A 20,131-nucleotide genomic window follows, 5' to 3' on the forward strand; every position below is an offset into this window, starting at 1 on the left:
GTAATTCCGCGTTCAACTGTTCTATGGTATTAATTTTGTCGGACACTGCAGTAATATTATTGTCTACATACGTCTTCGCTTTCGCGAACATTTTACGTTTGTCTTCTTGTCTTTGTGCAGTGATTGTTTCCATGACTTGACGTTTGACTTTATTTTGATCCTGAATAAATTTGCGGAAACGCGTATCACTGTTTTGTATGTGGAGATTAAAGCGTTCGTCAATCTGAGTGTTCTGTTGTTCGAATTTCGCGTCTATCTTTTCATCCATTGTGAGCGAAAGTTCTGCTGTCATTGCTTTAAACTCGTCACGTAATTGTGTAGCTTTTTCAGAGCATTGTTTAGCGACTGTACTAATTTCCGCTCTAAGTGTTTCTGTTGTAGCTGTTTGCATTTCCCTTAATTCCTGAGCAACAGACCTAATTTCTTCGATACTTTTTTTTGAACAAGCCTCAATTTCCACGCGCAACTGTTCCTTAGTGTCATGGCACTGCGCGGCAACGGCTCTAATTTGTTCACTAAGCTGTCTGGAATTGTCGTCTAATTTTTCATTTAACTGTCTCGAATTGTCGTCTAATTTTTCATTAAGCTGTTTGTTCTGTTCCCTAAGTTGTTTAAAATCTTCACTTTGTTTTTCATTCTGTTGTTCGATCTGTTCACTAAGTTGTTGTTTGAGATCGTCTTCAAGTTTGTCTTGTTTTTCATCCGACCGTTTTGAATTGCTGTCTATTTTTTTATTCAACTGTTCGTTCTGTTCACTAAGTTGTTTGAAATTTTGTAGCAAAAATGCCGTAATTGGATCCGATAGAAAATTAGCATTTCTGTTCTCTGTGCTAATTAATGCTGGATCTGGAATTGTCTCATTTTCCGTAACCATTTGGTTATTCAGAGATTCACAAAAATGTTTGTCAGTCGGATGTACACTGTCAGACATTATTTCGGAATTAAATAAATCCGTCGTACTTCGTGTATCCTGTTCATTTTCATTAGACAAATTTGTGTGTTCATCACGTAAATTTAGGAAACCGGTTGTGTTAGGCTGGGCAGCGCTCATTACAATAGAGCGTCCCGCATCATCGATTGTCGTCAAATCAACAGAGGACATAACCGAGTTCGTTTGTTCATCATTAAGACAAAAGTCATCATTAGTGGTTGGAATGCACTGATTGTCAGTGGACGCAGGATTGTCATCATTACACTGCGTGTCACAAGTACTATCAGTAAAGTTGTTTAAGTCGATAATTTCGTTCACAATACCTCGCGATACACTATTCACAGTCTTTCGCGGCATTTTTACAATAGTCACAATTATTCACAAAACAAATAAGCAAAAATGCAAAAGGCAACAAACACAAATACAACAGAGCAACGAATTGCCGTTGACCTGTAGAAAGAAAATCACAATATTAGTAAAAGCGTTGCGCCAAATCCTAATTATATCCAAGCAAATTAGAGCAGATATCTGACTGTCTTTCAAAAGATTCTCAACGAAATACGATCCTGGACTGGGTGTCGCCAAGTGTAACCTCCCCACAGAAATTTAAAAGACAATATTTAATAGAAATGGGAGCCAAGCGTAACCTCCCTGCATGAAATGTACTGACTATGACAATTAAATGTTTGAATCTCAATCTGACTTAAGGTGTAAGCTCTCACGAAAATAATGAAAGACAATTCAGTGATAAGAAAATCTCAGTGATAATGATAACTCAATTAGACCGAAATATCGGTCTTTGGCCCTGTGCAAAAAATCATAATTAATTTCTTACCTCATTGAAACTGCATGTCAAATTTCTGCTCTTATTGTTGGCCACGGCTTGGAGGAACTGCATTGCAAATAATATTTTTTTTTGAAATTTAACTGAAACTTTTCTTTAAGGGAAATGGAAGGAAATCGTTGGTTCAATTAAATGGTTTTTTTGTAAAAATTGCTTTGAAATCAAAATTATTATTGGGGCGATTATTGCACAAATTAGTTACAATTAATTTACATTATTAGGTAAGGGCATTGCTGATTCATTACCTTGTTTAAAAAATAATATACCTCGTCCTGAATCTTGACCAGAATGCCATGTCGACGCCCGCCGACTCCTCACACACAACTGCACTGAGCTGCTACTACCGACATACTGCTCGCAACTGTACTGCACGACGACTACTGACAGACTGCTGCACGACGACTACTGACAGAGTGCCGCTCGCAACACTCGCGCGGTCAAGCGCAGACTAACCACGATAAATGGCTCTCTGGTCAAAGATTTTATCATGCCTCACCATCGCTGCTATGTTACATACGTGTTTCAATAGGGGACTTTCTTGCGACGCAAGCGATGCAATGGAGCTGCTGTTTGTGCAGAATTCGGTATGCACCATATGCAATATTTCATTTTCCCTAAAACTGACTGCAATTTTATGACATTGAGAGGAACTGGCAAGTCTCGTATGGATAACAAATTAGACTGAAAAGGATATACACCTTGACTATGACATGGCGAAGATGCTGCAACTTAGGTTTTAAATATCACACTTGTCCATTCTACACTTTAGTACTGTATCAGATAACAGATGAAACAAAAGACGTAAATTTGCAATATGTTCTCCAGATGTTGACCTGCTACGACAATATCGTCCAAATAGTTTGCGCAGTTTGGCACTTGCACAGTCAGCTGTTCCAAATGCCATTGGAAAATGGCAGGTGAGGAAGCACTGCCAGAAGGCAATCGCAAATATTTAAAAAAAGCCCAAATGAGTATTTACTACACACACATTTGAGATTCTTCGTCGAGCGGTATTTGAAGATACGCGTCCCCCAAATCAGTTTTTGAAAAGTAGCGACCAGCGCCTAATCTGTCCATGAGATCCTCTCGGCGTGGAAATGGATAAGTATCGATGACAGTTTGTGGTTTGATTGTAGACTTAAAGTCAACACAAAGACGAATGCGACCTGAATGTTTGGGGAGCAAAACCAGTGGACTTGCCCACTGACTAGATGATATGGGCGCAATTACTCCGATATCTTGCAATTCTTTAAGTTCAGCAGAGACTTTGTCCCGTAATGCAATGGGAAGAGTTCTGGTCCGGCAAAAGTGTTAGCCTTACTAAATCTTAAAGATTGCCGGGAATTCATTCATTAAACTAGCGACACTGTCTTTTGCATGGAGTGCAGATACTGACAACACTTTGTCTTGAATGTTAAAGCCAAACAAGTCAGATGAATCAAGATCAAATATGTTCTCACAATAGCCTGATTGTAGCACCATAAAAGTCACCGTTCGCTTATGCGAGCAATACATGGCAGGCAAACTACATGTTTCCGAGAACGGGAATGTCTTGTACATTACAAGCTGTCAGTTGCGTTCTAGTTTTAGACAGGCATGGGGATCCTAACAGTTCATATGTGTGACGATTTAGCAGTGTGACAAAGGCACCTGTGTCGTCTAACGAAAATTTCCCACATTTCCGACAAAGGAGCAATTGAACAAAAAGTTTTTTGGACTGGCATATCACTGAAGAAACTGCACGCTTCCTACTGCCTTTTGAAGACTTTGAATATACTGCAATAATGCCATGGGCCTTGTGACTAGATTTTTGAGTGGACAGAATTCTTATGTTTGTTCCGCTGCAAACATATGGACTGTACATGTCTTTTGTTGCCACAAGCGTTACACTGAGCTTGTCGGGAATGGCAGTCTTGGCGTTTGTGCCGTGTATAACACCGAGGGCAAGACTGTTCGCCTGTGTAGCCGCCTGTTTAGCGAGCTGCTTACATGTCATGGAGCGGTGTTTACCCAGCGTGGCGAGCGCAAGCTGCCCCGGCCAGATGGGCCGATCACAAACAAGGGACTCAATCCGACAGATTGCTGACTGCTCAGATTTATCAGCCGACAGGACATCTGAATCGTACTGATCTAACATTTGCGCTACCTGCTGAAATTATGGATTGGATTGTTTCAAAATCTGTTCTCTGAGTTTGACATCAGGAAAATTGTAATCACATCACGCAACGTAACATCTGAATGTAAAGCACGATAAGCACATTTGAATTTGCATTCCCTCGTCATGCCCTACAAATCTGTTACCCACTCGCGATAAGTTTGTCTGACCTATTTTAACAATTAAGGAGTTATATTAACAGAATCTTCCGTCGGTTCTTGGTAGAACAACATTATAATAAATGAAAAGCACCAGTTTGCTTTTGTTCTACAATATTACTTTATTTCTTTATGTCTGAAGATGGCCTTGTAAGCCGAAAACCGGTTTACAATAAAAGTAAGATTGTAGAACAAAAGCAAACTGGTGCTTTTCATTTATTAATTAAAGGACTGATACTGAGCTGCTACAACATTCAGTTGTTGGTCATGATAGTTAGTTAGGGAATCTAGAACCTGTTCATAAGAAAGTTCACTCGGAGTGGCGTTAGGGAAGTCTGTTAATTAGTCCAAACACTGCACTTCCTACCGTGGAGAGAAAGTAATGGCTTTTCACAGTACATGCTACGTTGTAAGCAATTGCGTGTGCTTCAAATTGTTGGAACCACTCGATCCATTCCCCTTCTTGTTCACGAAACTGGCGAAAAGGTGGTATAGCTGTAGGTGTTGCTGTAGGTGGTGCTTGTTCCGCCGGGTGCACAGCGTTGGCCAGTAGCTGCTGCACCGTGTTGAGCAGTGTAGATACTTGCTGAGTCTGGAACTGAAACATCTGCATTAGCTGTGTTGCATCCAACACTGCAGCTGTGGCGCCTGAGCAGGGGGCGGGACAGGTGGGGTGGGCATGTTGGAAAAGACACATGCAAGAAACACACAAGGCAAGCAAGAAAAGTAAGTAAAAAGGCAAAGAACATTTCTGCAACGCCCACCTGAAAACACTGATTAGCAAAAGAGACTGTTAAAGCAAGTAAACGCCCCTGCAAAGTAAAGACGAGAGAGAATTAAGGCGAAAGCAAAACATAAAAGAAAATTCCGCGGCCACGAGGCACGGAGTTTGTTTGTGAATACTCGTCGTCAATGTGGAACCCTGCCCACTCGTATAATGTAGGGTGCCTAGGAAGCTGCTTCCAAGCATATCTAAACTACAATTCAAGCAAATCTCATTAATGGTGTTTATTAACATACGTTAAACTGACAATACTTAACTTGCGTTTCTACAAGAATGTGTCGTAAGCAAATGACGACACGCAAATAATCAATGTCTTACGAAATATACAATTTCCATGCAAGCAAAACATTACTCACGACTAAAGAGTTAGGATTGTCCGTCTTCTAGTGCGGCCAAGGCTTCGTATAGGGGCCTCTCCTGTAGTGGCGTCGTCCTATTCAGCATAGTAATGGCTGACGTCATCCCACAACCTTCTCTGCTATTACGTTCCAGGCCGATGTACTGGTGCTTGATCTTAAGCTGGAACACTTAGCATGAAGAACGGTCTCATATTACGGTAACATCCTATGGTCAGATGTAGCACTGTTTTATGTTTTTTATTTTTATTTTTTTATTTATTTTTCTAACCGGCACAATTGTTTTTATTGGGAAACCGAGGATCCGGGAGTGGTTACCGAACAAATTCAACATCACCCAAAGTTCACATTGTGGTGTGGCATGACATCCACGAAAGTTATGGGGCCTCATCTCAGTCGGGATGAGACACGCCACGTTAGCCGAGAACGCTTATGCGCTGCTTCCTGGACTCGGGTAGGTGCGCCGGCCCTGGATCGAATCCGCCCGGCGGATTAACGACGAAGGCCGGTGTGTCGGCCAGCGTGGATGTGGTTTTTAGGCGGTTTTCCACATCCCCCTAGGTGAATACCGGGCTGGTCCCCACATCCCGCCTCAGTTACACAGCTCGCAGACATTTGAACCCTTTCGCACTATTCCATGGATTACACTAGTCGCAGACAGTTGGGGGTATACTAATTCTGTCCCGGGTGGTATGGGGAGGTGGCAGCAAGGGCATCTGGCCACCCCTTAAACTAACATTGCCAAATCCGACTAAGCATGCCGACCCTGCCTAACTGCAGGAAAAGGCACAAGTGAAAGAAAGAAAAGAAACAAAGAATCACAGTCGGGATGAATGCAGAACTGTACCTTGATATGGTTGAAAATTATACTCACTGCATCATAAACACATGGGACAATTACAATGATAGTAATCTTTATGCAAGATGGGACCCCACGTGGCTTCATATATGCTGTCCGTGCGTGACTTGACACCATTTTCCACGCCGCTGGTTGTGACGTCGTGGCCCCCTTCAATGACCAATAAGGAATCATCACCTAACGCCCTGCAGTTTCTTGCTCTCGGGGGTGGGGTTGGGGGGCGACAGAAGGAGTTTATCACACAAAATCAAAATTCTTGATGGCAGAGCAAATTCGCAAAGTTCTTAGAAACGTATCGCTGTTGCAAACATTAACATCCGTTCACGGAAACTGGTTGATAATGATGTTGCTTGTGTTGAATTTTAGCAGTACGTAACAATTCTGACATTTGTAAGCGGCATGATGTTTCTTTGTTTCATGAAAATTGCTTAAGTATTATAAAAGTTACGAACAATGTTTAGTAGGGAATTAATTCTCATCCGTTCTGTATATCACTGAAACCGACAAGAATGCCCTGGGCAGTGTAGTATCGACGGTGTCTATGTGGATCGCATACCTCGTGCCACCCGCTGTTGACATCACCTCGTATGAGCTACAGACACGACAAATAAATTCTTGAAAAAAGATTGTATACATTTACATATATACTCCGCTAGCCACCAAGCGGTGTGTGGCGGAGGGCACTTTTCGCGCCAAAGTCATATTTCCCCCCATCTGTTCCACTCGCGGATCGCGCGAGGGAAAAACGATTGTCTGAACGCCTCAGTACGAGCTCTAATTTCCCGTATCTCTGAATGGTGATCATTGCGCGATTTGAAAGTTGGTGTCAATAATATATGCTCTAAATCCTCGGTGATGATTGGATTTCGGAATTTAGTGAGCAGCCCCTTCCGTTTAGCGCGCCGTCTATCTGCAAGTGTCTCCCACTTCAAACTTTCTATAAGATTTGTAACGCTCTCGCGATGGATAAATGTACCAGTCACGAATCTTGTCACTCTTCTTTGGACCTTCTCAATCTCTTGAATCAGGCCCAACTGGTAAGAGTCCCATACAGACGAACAGTACTCTAAAACTGGACGAACTAACGTATTGTAAGCTATTTCCTTTGTTGAAGGACTGCATCGCTTCAGTATTCTACAAATAAACCGAAATCTAGAGTTTGCCTTACCCGTTACTTGTGTAATCTGATCATTTCATTTGAGATCATTTCGAAGAGTCACACGCAGATACTTGGCGGATGTGGCGCTTGTAAGAAGAATGGTCTCATTTTTCGGTAACGTCCTGTGGTCAGATGAAGCATTTACTTTCTGCAAATCCTCATAGATTTGTACACAACTTTCGTGTGATACTGTTTTACTGTAGACTACAGCATCATCGGCAAACAGTCTAATGCCGCTGTCAATACCATCAGCCACATCGTTTACGTAAATCGTAAAATGCAGCGGACCTATTACGCTGCCCTGTGGCAAACCTGAAGTTACGCTTGTTCCTGTTGAAGTCACCCCGTTCAGTACCACATACTACTCTCTGTCTGTTAGAAAACTTCCTATCCAACCGCATATGTCATCGGATAGACCGTAAGCGCGCACTTTTTGGTGCGAGCGACAGTGCGGAACTGAGTCTAACGCCTTTCGAAAGTCCAGAAACCTGGCATCAACCTGGGAGCCGGTATCCAGAGTCTGTTGTATATCATGCACGAAGAGGGCCAGCTGTGTCTCGCATGACCGCTGTTTCCTAAAACCGTGCTGGTTTCTGCATATGAGCTTCTCAGAATCTAGCAAGATCACAATGTCGGAACACAAATTATAATATAATCTTTTTACACTGAAGGGATAAAGAAATTGCTACACCTATCTAATATAATATTGTGTAGGGCTCCCACGAGCAAGCAGAGGAGCCTCAACACGACGTGGCATGGACTAGACTAATATCTGAAGTAGTGCTGGGGTGAAATGACACCATGGATCCTGAAGGGCTGTCCATAAATCCCTAAGAGTACGAGGGGGTGGAGATTTCTCCTGAACAACACGTTGCAAGGTATCCCAAATATGCTCAATAATGTACATTCCTGGGGAGTTTTTTGACCAGCCGAAGTGTTTAAACTCAGAATGGTGCTCCTGGAGTCACTCTGTAGCAGTTCTGGACGCGTGGAGTGTCGCAGTGTCCTGATGGAATTGCCCAAATCCATTTGAATGCACAATGGACATGAATGGAGACAGATGATCAGACAGGATGCGTACGTCCGTGTCACCTGTCAGAGTCGTATCTAGAAGTATCAGGGGTCCCATATTACTCCAACTGCACGCACACTACACCATTACAGAACCTCTACCAGCTTAAACAGCCTCCTGCTGACATGCAGGGTCCATGGATTCATGAGGTTGTCTCCGTACCCGAACACCTCCATCCGCTATATACAATTTGAAACGAGACTCGTGCGACCATGCAACATGTTTCCAGTCATCAACAGTCCAACGTCGGTGCTGACGGGCCCAGGCGAGGCATAAAGCTTCGTGTCATGCAGTCATTAATGGCGCACGAATGGGCCTTCGGTTCCGAAAGTGCGTATCGGTGATGTTTCGTTGAGTGGTTTGTATGCTGCATCCTGTTGGTGGCTCAGCATTGAAATTTGTGGAAGGGTTGCACTTATGTCACGTGGAACGATTCTCTTCAGTCGTCGTTGGTCCGTTCTTGCAGAATCTTTCTCCAGCAGCAGCGATTTCGGAGATTTGATGTTTTGCTGGATTCCTGATATTCACGGTACACTCGTGGAATGGTGCTTTGGGAAAATCCCCACTTCGCCGCTACCTCGGAGATGCTGTGCCCCATTGCTCGTGCGCCGACTACAACACCACGTTCAAACTCACTAAAATCTTGACACTTGTCTTATATAGGGGTTGCCGACCGCAGCGCCGTATTCTGTCTGTTTACATATCCCTGTACTTGAACATGCATGCCTATACCAGTTTCTTTGGCGTTTCAGTATATAGAGGTCACTGTGAAAGGCACGGAGATGCCACACACGCGAGCGAGGCTGCGTCATCAGCAACTGACACAGTTTGAATGAGATCTCGTTGTGGGCTTCCATTTATCCATTTAGTCGAATTGTAGAATATTCAGATTTGTGTGGCATTCGTAGGTGACACTGGTGAGAACAGGTAACGGACTCCCCATAACATTCTGTGCCATTCAGTAGGTCAGACTAGGGAACTACCGTTCCATGCACAGGCTGACGTTAAGAATACAACACAAGTGTTAGCGTCCGGTGTGGTACCTTGACTAGAATTCACTGAGCTCTGATGAATGGCGACGTATTGTGCTCATCGATGAACAGCGTTTCTCAGGCGATCATATCGACGAGTGAGACGGCGACCTCGGGAGAAGTCCTCTTCTTTCATTGTTTTGGACAGATACAACTGGCGTCATAGTGGAGGGAGACATTGGTTTAATTTCAAGTCACGGCTGGTAGTGGTGATTGAGGTGTCTCTGACGATACAATGGAATGTCACCGACAGTCTACTTCGTGTCATGTTAACCTGTCATGTCAAAGTATCACGGTACCAGTTTTATAAAAAAGGATAATGCTCGCACGCATGGTACGTGTCTCTGTCAAATGTCCGCGTAATGACGAAGAAGTATTGTGGCCAGCAGTATCCCAAGATCAGCCCCAGATAGAACGTGTGTGGGAGTAGCTCGGACGACACCTTCGGCCAAGCGGCATCAGCCAGGACACGAAGGACGGGTTACAACAGTTATGGACCAGATTGTCCCAAAAGAGACTACAACGGTCTTATGACACCATTCTCAATCGAATCAGTGCATGCCTTAAGGTCTGAGGGAGTGTGACCAATAGTGATAAATGGATCCACACAGCCATGTTCTCCGTAAATTTTACTCGATTCCTAAGGACTAAAGAAACCTCCGATACCCTCTGGAACAGTGAAGTTCCACTTCATTTCTCCCTCCTCTTCTGGGTACTTTGCCGGCCACTGTTGCTGAGCGGTTCTAGGCACTTCAGTCCGGTACCGTGCTGCTACTACGGTCGTAGCTTCGAATCCTTCCTTGGGCATGGATGTGTGTGTGATGTTCTTAGCTTAGTTAGGTTTAAGTAGTTCTAAGTCTAGGGGACTGATGACCTCAGATGTTAAGTCCCATAGTGCTTAGAACCATTTTTTTTCTGGGTACTTTACTTTGTAGTAAGGCTGTATGTACAGGGTGATCCACCTAACTTTGCCACCTGGTATACTTCTGAAATGAAGAAAAAAGTGATAACGTTTTTCGGAACAAAAACAGACTCGGTTGCGAAATTAATTGATTCCTTTTCAGTGACGCGCTCCCCCCTTATGGAGGTTATGTGTAGTAGGCCGCAGTGGTTAGCACACTGGACTCGCATTCGGGAGGACGACGGTTCAATCCCGTCTCCAGCCATCCTGATTTAGGTTTTCCGTGATTTCCCTAAATCGTTTCAGGCAAATGCCGGGATGGTTCCTTTGAAAGGGCACGGCCGATTTCCTTCCCCATCCTTCCCTAACCCGAGCTTGCGCTCCGTCTCTAATGACCTCGTTGTCGACGGGACGTTAAACACCACTAACCTAACCTGTAGTAGGTGGATACGTGTCCCATCAGTTATAAAACCACATATAACGTAAAATAGACACGAAGGTATATAATCCATGCGTCATGAAAGATCTAAACCACAAAGTGGACCTTAACCACACCAGCCGTTTCTTGAGCTGCTGCAGCGGAGCCGGCTGATGAGCTCAAAGTCCACTTTATGGTTTAGATCTTTCATGACGGATGCATTATATATTTTGGTGTTTATTTTACATTATACGTGGTTTTATGACTGATGGGTCGGGTATGCAGCCACTATACATAACATGACGCTGCTCCAAAAGAATGAAACGCGTCTCTGAATCGGCATTAAATAATTTCGTAAACGAGTCTGTTTTCATTCTGAAACACTTTTAAACCGGTTGCTACACCATCCTGCCACGATGAAATGGGAAAACCTTCAAAATGTGAAAAATTCAATTAGCCAGGCTTGCGCCTATGTCATGGACTCGGACAGTGGGCAGGAATTAAAAAAAAAAAAAAAAAAAAAGCAGTAGGGGACTTTGAGGTCATCAGTCCCCTAGACTTAGAACTACTTAAACCTAACGAACCTAAGAACATCACACACATCCACGCCCGAGGCAGAATTCGGACCTGCGACTGTAGCAGCAGCGCGGTTCTGGACTGAAGCGCCTAGAACCGCTTGGTCACAGCGGCCGGCACAAAATAAATAAATGTAAACAAACATACCTTTCAACAGAAAGTTTCGTTTTTTTAAATGGCACATGTATGTTTTTTTCTTCCGAAATGAAAACTAGAGATACTATTAGTGATGGCAGACTTGGTTTCAATGCTGAAAACGTTATACTTGCTGGTATCCTTAGACTTCAAAAAACGGAAACGGCGCCAAACTTTAATGCCGAAAAGTGGGTTGCCTGAACTGTACTGAAGCCTGCTGTTGGCAAAACTTGCTCTGAGCATTACAGCAGAAACTGTGGCGCCAACACGAACCTTTAATGTCTATAAGATATGAGATTTCGAACAGTGGAAACAAATCTGTCGTCACTGAATGTACCTCTAGTTCTCATAACCGTAGAAAAAATATACTTGAGCAATTAAAAGTTACATAACTGTGTGTTGAAAGTGATGTTTTTTACATTTGTGGATTGTACATTCCTGCCCATTGTGTAAGCCCGTGATAAAGCTGCACCCCTAGTCAATTTCATTTCTCACGTTTTGTTTCGTTTCGCTAATATATGAGGTGGAAAAGTTAGGTGGTATATTCTGTACTGTATATTTGTGTGTGTGTGTGTGTCTGTGTGTTTCACGTAAGTTTACTTCTCACATAATTCTTAGCCATTGAATAAAATGTCATATTAGAATTTATTCTGTGTAAGTTATTTTATTTCTTTTCTACGTTTAAGTAGATTTTATATCTTCAGAAGAGACATATATTACTGTTCCCATGTACTCCACGCAGCTTCTGTAACTTAACATGTCTACAACTTGAAGTAATACTATTGTTTCTGTTACTGACATGAGGCTGGCCCCCGTTTTGTAAATGTTGAGAGTGTGTGCTGCCATAAACCGTCGGAAGCTGCGTGTTATTCAGGTTCTCGAGAACTTGACACCACTCACATAACACATGTGGAAATTTTAAAGCCTACATCATAAATATGCAAGGCACGTGTCGTATTAAAATGTACACCACGTAAGTGTCGCCACATTTAATTTTTTATCAAAGTTAAGACCTTTTCATGAATGTTCCCGCGAGGTCCAAAATATTTCTCTACATAAGATTAACGAATTTTGAATGAAAATCTTTTTCTTTGTTGCAGTGCACAAAACCGATAACCACCACAAAACGAGGACCCAGCAGGTAGGCGTGGAAGTCTGTGAGAACCATCTAAAATTGGATTGCTGTGACATCCGAAACTGGTAACGATTTGAACAAATTTTTCGAAACGAGGCTTGTGGGTGGTTGCTGTTTCAAATTATAAACATTATGATCTCAAATGCATGGAGAAAACATGTGCTACACTTTCAACAACGGAATGACACAAGCGCACACACACACACACACACACACACACACATATATATATATATATATATATATATATATATATATATATATATATATATATATATTACGTGACATGATGAATGAACTGGTATATGAGGAGGGGTGGACGACAACAAAAACATATCGAATGACAACTGATAAGTTTTGCCTTAGTTTATATACTTTCTTCAGGATTGATTCCACAAGATGTAAAGTTCGTGAGAATATAGTTAAGATTTAAAAGGCAAAAATGGACACGTATGTAACGCATTGCATGCAGCAGCCATAGATATTTGAAGGGAAAGGCTCTGGATGTGAATATTATTTGTGTCAAAACACATAACAACCGATAACTGATGGCATGGTTTCTGTTTTGAACGTTCTCGTAGGTTGAACTTCGCTCCATCACACATTCGTCTTGTGAGGGCGTATTTCAAATCTCATACACGGAAGGCAAGGTGGCGGATAATTCTGCCTACACACATTCTGCGAAACGTAAATCACCAGGACGTGGGACGGCATCAGATAGGGATGCACGGTAATGGTTTTGGTCTTCGCAGTGACACCCCTCACCAGGCGGTAAATAAAACTCCAGCCCTTTTCTTGCGACGTCTCTTGGCGTCCAACGCGCGCTGCTTACGTAATCGAAAGCTCCCCGATGCGGAAAAAATCTCATCTCTAGAATTACCCGGCTGGGCAATCTCCGAGACGTATCTGGCCTCCCGGATCATCGGGCATTATTCTCGTCTCGCAAGAAGCGAGAATAACGAGCGCGAGATAACGCCCCTCACTCGCTGAGCTCGGGCCCCCGGTGTCAGCGAGATTAGCCCGTGGGAACACCGCCAGCGTTGACGGGGCGCTTTCCACAGAGGGAGAGAGTGTGCCCCTTGTGTACAGGTACAGCGACACGGTGGCTGTCAAACGTCTGTTTTGATGAATCTCAGGAGGGACGCTGTTGCAGATTTTAGAGCAAGACATAGACTAACGTAATTCTGCGCGAGAGGAAAACATAGGACTCATCTGTGCCCAAGAATGTGATTTTGGAAACTTAAATTGAATGTTTAAATACAATGTTTTGAGTAGGTGCTCCTGTCTGCTGGATTCGTTTTCTAGCTACTGCATAGCGTGGTTAATTCACTTGAGAACAGACGTAGGGCAAAATGCATTCTTGTACTTAGATGTATCTCCAAAAATATTACAGGCCAGATAGTAAAACTTGAATTTATTGTGTACAGCATCATGCTTGATATTCTGTGCAATTTTTGTTTTAAAATTGGCATCGACATACATTTTATAAGGATTTGAATTTTTAATTACCATTGTTTCTATAACATACCTTTTACGTAAACAAATCAAGCAATAACACTGGAATTTTACAGTTTACATCTGCATAAGAGGATAATAAAGCGTGTGGAATTGATTTTTGTTTGAGGACATTGTTACTTTGAAATTAGTTTTTCAGTTTTGTGTTATCTGCGACTCCTCTATTTTTCTCAAATTTTAAAGGAGAACTTTTTTTAGATAACAGATAACGAAAAATGCTGCGAAGGATAATTCAGTAAGTAATTCTTAAGAAGTATGCCAAATTTCAGGATGTTAGCTTTTATACATTACATTATATCCCAAAAAAGGTAAGTTTACGGAAATTCACATTTAAATTTTTTATTTCTATTTCTTACAATCTTGCTATAGTGACTAAAGCAGTGCATATCCACAACCCTTATTCTCTTCCTCGTCTTCTTGGAGTAATCTCTTCTCCGGCCTCCTTTGCCTAGCCAACTTTCGCAGTTTTTCTTCTGCTGCATTAGATTTGTCCAATCGCGCTTCATCGATGAGTCTGAGTATCTTTAGTGTGAATCCATCTGGATGGTACTTAATCCTACCTACATTTCCACTATTGAACATTAGACAGGCATCGCATACACCTATCTTCACACCAATTGAGAACACAAATACTGTTTTTGGACAACGCATCCATGTAAGGTGGTTGTAGCTCTCATTTGTATTTTGTGTTTCCCATGTATACATTTTTCAGCAGTTTAGGATTGGCTAGGTACGTGGAAGTTGCGGCTTGCTGCATTGTTTTCGCTCTATGTGAGTTATCTATGATACCTTTTCTATAATGGACTTATAAAACGAGAATTTCCTTGTCTATCAGTCTGTTAACACCTCCACAGTGGCTTTCCTTCTTCTAATTTCTTCTCTTTCATTTCTTTCTCCAATGTGAGAAGTCTACCTCCCATTCACTATTGAACATGCATCACAAATTCCAGTTCTTCAATTATAGTTTGTGAGCCATTAGGATTATTCTCTTAAACAGTCTTAAAAGCACTGGAATCTCCTAGATACTTCACATATCTAACAACGTATTGTTCAACTGACCTTTGGAACATTAGTTTCATCCCAGCTGCTTCCATGGCACCACTTGACCCCTCGTAATTCGTGCTGCACACTTTCTTGTGTTCCTACTGCCACCTTTCTTCTTCACTGCCAATATTATTCTTTCTTGTGTCACACTGAGAGCAATATTTGCTAATTACTTGGATGCCCAAAATTTTCCCTGCATCCGCACTAGTGACAGATGATACACCATGAAGTGATGTATGGCTCCTCTTCACCCAGGTTCCATCACGACAGACAAACAGATCTGTCTTTATTACACAGTGTCCTATTTCCTCTTCATTGTTAGTATCTACAGCTTCCTCAACAGCTGCTTTCATGTGTTCCTTGAACTCAACTTCTAGAGCACTGAGGAGTGTTCTGTTGCAGTCACTGAACCTAGTCACTGGTGTAGGCATGTTCATCAAGCTACGAAAAAAAATTGCACCTTCTATGCCTACATTTAAGCATCTTATGATGTAACACAATCTTGTATTCACCTCGTACATCTTCCCATGGGGAGCAGAGGTCTTGAACAAATTTAACACTGCTTACAGTGCTAACTCTGTCACTGTCATAATACAGTCTGAGATCCTTTGACCCACAGTTGTCACATGCACATGAACCAATCAATCATATGGGCAAGTATTTCTGAGTCAATTAACCTAAATCCACTGGAAAATTCGTCTTTGGCACTGTACACAGCATCATCAATTCCTTCAGTAATGTTCTTCTTCGATGAACTCAGTGATTTTGTCGAAAGTTGTTCTTCACACAGGAGCAGCATCCGTAACACTGTTATTTAAATTTCCTGTGAAATCCGACATTTCCTCACTTTTTTGACTATGCGTTCACCGTTACGACCTATTTCGAGCAAAACAGGTTGATAAATGTAAAACTATAAACTGAAATAAGTTCGTGGCATGTACTATTAAAAAAAACACGTTGTAAACAAAGGAACAAGCAAAGATAGTCTTCCTCACAGCCTCCGGAACTCATCTGCAGTTCGTTTAGATTGTGTAAACGAAAAATTAATGCAGAGAAGAGATCTAGCGTAGAGAAGGTGTGGATCCCAGCATAGAAAGAGGGGCGTGGCGGCCGCAGGGGCCCAAAATAAATTTGTTAAAAACATATTTCTTGCCGGAATTCGGTTATGAAACTTTGCGTTGTCATTCTTAAAGACTCAGTCAAATAAATTAAACATTAAAAAACTCGAATTTTTTGGAAATTTTGATCTACATCCGCCCGTAATAATGCTTTTTCTAGAAATAAATACTTCAGTATCTGATTCCGGGTCCACCTTGATGGAAACACTTACTTGCCCAGACTAGTTTCAGAGAATACCGTCGTCACTGGTTTTCTTTATTCTAAAACATGCGCAAATCTAGCGTCATTATAATATATTACAGATATTGTATGAATAATTTTATACCACACTTTTACTTTAAGTCATTGCATAATCTCTACATTTGTTGCCGATTTTTCGGGATAGGACACGTCAACTGATAAGGTATGAGTGGCTATTATTAGCAAATTTGAAAATCCCTACTTACAAACGTCTGTGTTATTACTGTTGGAATCTGCGACTGTATTTTGGCAAAAGTTTGGTTACACTGGGTTGTAACGTAATTTGTAATGTAGGTACACCAGTTGGTCAGCTTTTAGTTCCTCTGAAAACATAGAAAAAGCGTAACATTTCACCTTGCCAGTGATTCATGTATTACGCCATCCTACTGCTGATGTGTGTCGCAAGATGTATCGAGTATCGCGAGGGTAATGGAAATTCGTCTTATTATTATTATTATTTATACTCTGTAAAATGTTTCCAGTACGTTGCTATACATATTTCGTAATTATTTAAAATGTTTAATGATGACATGTCCAACCACTATACTGTAAGAGGCCGGAACAGGGCAACGTCAAATACAGTGGATTGCACTGATGTCAGTTCTTCTCAGGAGCACTGCATGGGATACGGAGAATACGTTTAAGAATCGTAGTCGTTAAGCTCTTCAATCCAGTGAAACCATATACTCGTATATACACACATCAGAAAAAAGTTTTGCAACACCCCAGCTCCCTGAACTTCTGAAGATAGGCGGTGATTGTGGATATTGTATCACAGACACAGCCCCTTTGACTGTTCAGAGATGTCACTAAACCCGCCCAAAGACGTAAAAAAAAAAAAGAAAAAGCATAAAAGCATGATCAGCGCCTATTAGACGGAGGGGGTCTTACAGCCGATCAGTTCCAGTTATTCCACCAGGAAGGAAGTACACGGTTCGTGTTATCTGTAGTTCAACCATGCCTAGACGATCAATACCGCGTTTCGATCGCGTCCAAATTATCATTTTGTGCCAAGAAGGTCTCTATACAAGGGAAGTGTCCACGTGTCTCGGAGTAAACCAAAGCGATGTTGTTCGGACATGGAGGAGATACAGAGAGCCAGGAACTATCGATGACATGCCTCGCTCAGGCCACCCAAGGGCTACTACGGCAATGGATGACCGCTACTTACGGATTATGGCTCGGAGGAACGCTGGCAGCAACGCCACCATGTAGAATAATGCTTTTCATGGAGCCTCAGGACGTCGTGTTACGACTCAATCTGTGCGCAATACGCTGCATGATGCGCAACTTTAGTCCCGACGACCATGGCGAGGTCCATCTTTGCAGCCACGACACCATGCAGCGCCAACATGCCGAATGGACCGCTCAGGATCGACGTCACGTTCACTTCACCAATAGCATATGCCTGCAACCAGACACGAAGACCGCTGTGGCCGTGTGGTTCTAGGCGCCTCAGTCCGGAACCGCGCTGCTGCTACAGTCGCAGGTTCGAATGCTGCCTCGGGCATGGATGTGTGTAATGTCATTAGGTTCGTTAGGTTTAAGTAGTTCTAAGTCTAGGGGACTGATGACTTCAGATGTTAAGTCCCATAGTGCTTAGAGCCATTTGAACCATTTCAACCAGACAATCGTCGGAGACGTGTTAGGAGGCAACTCGGTCAGGCTGAACGCCTTAGAAACACTGTCCAGCGAGTGCAGCAAAGTGGAGGTTCCCTGCTGTTTTGGGGTGGCATTACGTTGGGCCGACGTACGCCGCTGGTGGTCATGGAAGGCGCCTTAACGGCAGTACGATACGAGAATGCCATCCTCTGACCGATAGTGCAACAATATCGGCAGCATACTGATGAGGCATTCGTCTTCATGGTCGATAATTCGCGGAGCCATCGTGCACACCTTGTGAATGTGTAACGGAACTGAAATGATGGTGGGCTGACAGTAATTTGGAGCCCGCGCGTCGGAAACGGGCGCGCTGGTGTGAGACTGCCAGGGAGTGCACCCTGATGCCATCTATTGGCGAAACTGGGAATTAGCGCTGCCTCTCAGACAATGCACTAAGCTCTCGGAGTCAAATGTATTCTTTTCCTTGGTAATTATAAGTTATTACTGTATGATTTAATGTTATAAAGCGCTAGTAGTAAATTATTATGACTGGTATGAACTCCAGGGTAATAAATATAAATATTCTTAAATACTAAATGATTTCGGTGAAAAGGTGGTAGGGGAACGCCCCACTCTTGGTGATACGAGAGTAGCTAGAGGTAGCTGGAGACACAGGGACGGAACAATGGAATGGCCTGGGGAGAGTTGACGTGACCGGACGTGCGTAACTGTGCTCAAGCAAAAGTGATTGCGCAACAGCGAAGAGGAGAATATCGTCGCCGTTTGTGGAGTAGAACGCGACGAATGGTTGTCGAAGCCGTCTCTATGCCACTGGGGCTGATTGTAAGAGTTCCTGCGCCAAGATTTTATGGCGGACGTGCAGTAGCTTATACGAGTGCTACAGCTCGTAGTTCCAGCCGCCATTGAGGGCATGAGGTGTGAAGAACTGCGTTAGCCACATGCATCTCACCACCAGCACCGACACGTCTACCCAAGGCAAGACTGCTTGCAATTGTTAAGTCGAACTTTGTATACATGTAAAAGGAGAATACCAGTTTTCTTTTATGCAAGTGCAGAGGACAGAATATATTAATGAGTAAAATTACGACGCATGTTGTTCATTCTAAAGTGTAGTAACCTGAAACATAGTGTAGTGAAATCAGACTGAGGCCACCATCGCCTCTTTCATTTACAATTCTTTTGGGTGTAGAATACTTTAGCGTATAAGAATGTTGAAAAGAGCAATGGTCACACCAGAATGAGTCGCCTATTTATAGTTACTTAAATTTTTCTGAGTAACCTTTCAAGTAAAGTCACTTAACTAATTCTATATCAATTGTCCAAAGAGTAATATCCAAAATCATTAAATAAGTTGAAGGATAGAATTTTGTTAACCTAAGTTGCATAAATTGTCTTGGTGGTAATTACCAAGCCGACTCACAGAAATTGAGAGAGTATTTGCTTTGTAGAATCACCTAGAATGATCAGAAATAGTAATATTCAGAATTAAGTTTAAATTCAACTCAAGCCGTTTCACTTTGAAACGAGCCAAAAAACTGATTTATTCTTTTGCTCCTTCAGAGCTGGCGACCGTAGTTATAAGTATTTTCAGGAGGATTCGACGGTAAGTCTGCTGCTCTCGTCGTGCTGATAGGATTACCCACTGCTGCTAGTAGTGGTGATTGGATACATAAGCTCACAAACAAGTTAAGTGGGTCAGGTAGGCCGTGTTACCGTGTGAACTGTAGGGCACTGTAGGCCGTGGATCGAACCCGTTCAATCATCACAGCTCTTTGGGAAATAGTCCGGTTAGGAGTGTACTAATCATTAGGTAAATACTGGCGAGTAACGGTCAAAAATGTATACGCAAGTGAATTTAGCAAGGTCCATGTAGCACCTAGTTAATGTGGTGCAATGACGAGGGTAGGAGTGGAGTAAAAGTGAGCTGAGCTTGTGGCAGCTGTGCTGTCTCCAAAGATTAATAACGTGAATTCACTACGACCTCTTACCATTAGGGCTGAGTTATTTACGGTTAAAATACGTAGCAGTAAGCGCAAAGGCGTGACAGCTACAAGTCCGTATTGGTTTTATACATAC

The sequence above is a fragment of the Schistocerca piceifrons genome, chromosome 6 (assembly GCF_021461385.2).
Source record: "Schistocerca piceifrons isolate TAMUIC-IGC-003096 chromosome 6, iqSchPice1.1, whole genome shotgun sequence".
NCBI classification, from domain to species: Eukaryota; Metazoa; Arthropoda; class Insecta; order Orthoptera; family Acrididae; genus Schistocerca; species Schistocerca piceifrons.